General features: G+C 35.3%; 1 pseudogene; it reads right to left on the bottom strand.

The window, feature by feature from the left end:
• Positions 1-439: 439 nt before the first annotated feature.
• Positions 440-2169, bottom strand: LOC135771840 (barrier-to-autointegration factor pseudogene; annotated as a pseudogene).
• Between the last annotated feature and the right edge of the window lie 2170 nt (positions 2170-4339).

The following is a 4339-nucleotide window of genomic DNA, read 5'->3' as shown; positions in this document are numbered from 1 at the left end:
TATCATGTGTATATTTGGAGTTTCCAAGTGCACTTTTTCTGAAAGGACGCCTGGATTTTTTTGAAATAAAAGCTCACAGAAACAACATTTTTTGGAGTATCATTCTCAAATTTGAATCACAGCATGGTCAGACATTCAGTTTACCTATATGGTGTCCCCAGGTGTCTCAGATTACCATTTCATACCTTTTTTGCTAAGTGAATGTTATTTAAAGAAAAACGGAAGTCATTTAATGTATATTTTACCTTGTTTTACTCTGTTTCTTTACTACTCTGAGTTGTTATGACTATTAGGCAACAATATTTCAAGTGTCTAGTTTCAAACAAGACCAGAATTATGAATATAGACCATAGGGTTTAAGAGCTGCAGACGTTTTAGTTTGGAGTTGTCGTTTTTCAGAAAATGCTCAAAAATAGAAGTGCTGGCTAACAGGTTAATATTTAATGAGAAAAGTCCTAAATGAAGGTAACTGAATGCTTACTTTGTGGCTGATAAAAGCATTAAAAATCAATATTATGAAAAAGAAGTAAAATATTTGTCTAATTTTTATTCTTTAAGCCACTGCTAAGCCTTCCCACAAATTACAGGCTGTTTACATTATTAATATTTTATATCATATTAATATATTATTAATAAATAATAAACATGATATTATATGATATAATAATATTGATGAATAATATAAACAACATAAGAATACAAATAATTTTGCACTGTGCTGCATTATTTTCTCTTATTATGTGACGTAAACAGAAACATGTGTTTCCTTACTAAAGCCATATGCAGTAAAGCTAAAGGCACATTTATAAGACGCAACCTTACATTTGCAGAAGCTTTTATAATAAATAACATTAACATGAAAGGCAACCAGTTTTGTCGACTTTACAAAAAATAATCTGTCCATTCCCTCAGACAGTTGTAACAATCACTTTGATGCTTTGCACTTGCTCCACATGAGTCTCTAAGCCAGCTCTTAAACTTCCACTCATCCATCCCCAAGACCAGGAAACGACCTAGGACCTCATATGCTCTTCTTATTCCAATCTTTTCAAGTCGTTCAGCCAACACAGGACCAATTCCAGGAAGTGCGTTAACAGATTTGTCCCCCATTGGCTGAGAACAGAATATTCTTTGTCTTTGAAATGGTTTCATTGGTGCTAATTGTGAATTGACAGTGAGCAATAAATAAGATCCGCAGACCTGAGAAAGTGAGACAGAAATACATATACATTAGGATATATATAATAATCCTGATATTAACTGTAATTACCGATTTAATGTTAATACTTTTAATAATTTCCATAAATGCGTGAATGATAATTAGCGTCTTATTTAAGTAACACCTAAATACTGTCAGAAATAAAGGTACAAAACTGTACCTTTTCTGTCACTGGGGCTGTACCCTAAGTTTCCGTTTGGTACCTTTACATGAATACAAAAAAGGATTTTGGATACCTTGAGGACCTACATTGTTAGAAAAAGTCAAAATATGTACCCTAGGTGTCAGTGGGGCAGCACCCTTTAAGAAGGTAATTGTATGGACCATTAAATACAGATATGTAAACATATACCATGTACATTTGAAATACTATTATGTATTTTTGAGGTATAATAAGCTCTCTTTGGTCCCAATATGTACCTCTGAGGTACTACAATGAAATCCTTAGGTGCAAAGCTGTACTTTTTGAAAGGGTACAGCCCCAGTGACAGAAAAGGTGGTTTTGTACCTTTATTTCTGACAGTAAACGGTAGGTGACAATTTTGCACCTGTTTTTACAAAGTTTTGCTTTGAGAACCACGATGGGTTTTCTGTTTCTCTGTTGTCCTACAATTGTATTTTAATGTGATATATTGACCAAAAAAAGACAAAGCACATAATAAACAAAATTAAATGTTATTTCTGTTTTATTTAATTCGTAATATTGTTGTAAATAATGAACTTCTTTGGCCACGACAATCTTGTACATCAAATCTGATATTGTGAAAATCCTAACATATCTTTAAAAAAAGTATGTAAAATTTTTCTTACCAAAGACGAAATACACCTGCACAGAAGTATCTCAATCCGGACTGTAATGCTTTTCTATTTAAATTTGCTGCTTTATATACGAGATCATGTCCATATATAGGCCGTTTCTCAATGTCAAGGATACTTCCAGGACTAGTCCTTACAAGTCACTTCCTTCAGAGGCGAGGCGAGGCTCCTCTTAATCATTTGGAGAACACGTAAATGGAACAGGCTTGCAAGTGCACGTCATTGCGTCAATGAAAGGTGTGCTTTCGGCGCTGCGTGATCCACCAAACTTTAAAAAACTTTTACGTTTTATTTATGCTATGACTTTTCCAACTGATGGGACTTACCGAATTCCTAAACGGGGCGATCAAACACCCCAAAATTTCCACTTCAAGCCCTGACGAAAGCCTTGTTGGCTGAAACATTTTTTTTTACTAGATTAGCCATGTATTAATAAAGGCCTTTTAATCTTTATCCTCCTGAGTGCCTCAGACTCTATTTTAAAATACCCCAAAATTTCCATTAACTTAACATTACGACAAACTTTGACCGATCATAGCTGTGAACGAGAAATTTGTAGAAACTTGTGGGTTATCACAGTTGAAGAGGCTGGCAGGCTGTGTAATGGCGCTTTTCCATTGCATAGTACCCCATGGTTTAGTTTAGTTTGGGTCGGGTCAGCTCACCTCACTTTGGCGTGGTTAGCTTTTCCATCGAGTTTAGTATCACTTCGCAGTGGGAGGGATTATAGGCGTGTCGTTATATTTACGCTGCCTATTGCTGTGACATCATACACGTGAGAGCGTTGTTGTACATTCCCATACATTCATTTATTTCTCAGTCTGCCACAAAATTAAAATTGGCCACCACAAATAGATGTTTGCACATTGCGTTTATAACTACCTCTGTCTCACATGACAGTTTCTGGGGGTTGGGTCTTTTAAACATGTTAGCTTCATGCTAACTTTATGCTAAATCATGCTAGCGTCATGTTAGCTTTATGCTTTATGTTAAAAAGCTTCATACTTAAGCATACTAACAACCAGATAGCCTACTAAATTCTGTCAAACCACTTTAAACATTCAGACCAGGCTTTGTCAAGCCAACATAAAGTTTGTCTTCAAACTTTAATATCTAGTTTCATTATGCTGTTATGTTAAGTTATGTGAGGATATTTATTGCCATGGCATTGTCGTTATATGAATACCCTTATCTTATATTCAAGTCATATGCGGAATAATGTGTGCATCTTTGAATAACTGTAAAAATACAGCTTTTAAATTATTTTTTGCCATAATGTTTTGAGAAATACTAATGTTGTGAGGATATTTATTGCCATGTGAAACGTTTATTGCCTTTGAATACTAACTCGCAATGTATAACTATTATCAGACGGCCCACCGGGAAAAGTCTTGACTCTCACAATTGCCACTCCCCTACTGGCTGTAGGGAAGTGAGTGCGTTTTGGTCGCTGGTCGAAAAGCTCATCCCACACCCAGATGTGATGTGCCTCACTCAGCTTCCAGGATTTGAGTCTATACCTAGTGTATCTATATCTATGTATTTATCTGTAATCTATAATCTGACTACTTTAGTCTACTCGCCTCTGGTCACTCTCAATGATCTCAGGGCGGGTTTGATAAATGCTCTCCCCAAAGTGACGTAATGCAATGCATTGTGGGGGAAAGGAATTCTTGCAAACCGTTGTAAAACAGTACCTACTTTTTGTATTATATTCCGTTTTGTGATACCCAACAACATAAAATACAGTGGATAACAGTTTATATGTTTATTACCAACATTCAAATTGCACAAATTTGTTGAAAAATTAATCCTGCAACACGGTCAACAAGTGTCTCGTCACATAAAACACTACTGAAGCTTTTATAAATATTTTAAACATGCATTAAATCAAACAGGCATAGTGCATAAAATAATAATAAAATATTAAGCAAATATCCCAGTGAATTAAGATCCATACATTTTATAATAAGGTGTAAATTATTACCAATATGAAAAGCATGAATTCAGCTCTTGCTGTTACTACAGGCACTGCACCTCATTAAACCACACTTACTGTCTAAATGTGCTGTGTGTGTATATAGAGCAGTGGTGTGTACGGTGCATCCCTTTTGTGCCCCGCCCCCAAATACATTTCATGGCATAAAACAATCTCAAATGTAGAATAAAAGACAATATAATAAAATATACAATGTAGTGCTGTTGGTTGGAAATTTTCTGATGAATCCTGGCTCCATCTCACACCCCAGTTTAAGAACCACTGATATGAGCAACATTCATTATAAATGATGAGGAGACAGAAGG

The sequence above is a fragment of the Paramisgurnus dabryanus genome, chromosome 19 (assembly GCF_030506205.2).
Source record: "Paramisgurnus dabryanus chromosome 19, PD_genome_1.1, whole genome shotgun sequence".
Classification (NCBI taxonomy): domain Eukaryota; kingdom Metazoa; phylum Chordata; class Actinopteri; order Cypriniformes; family Cobitidae; genus Paramisgurnus; species Paramisgurnus dabryanus.
Note: the sequence above shows the minus strand (reverse complement) of the source record. Positions and strands in the feature narration are given on the sequence as shown.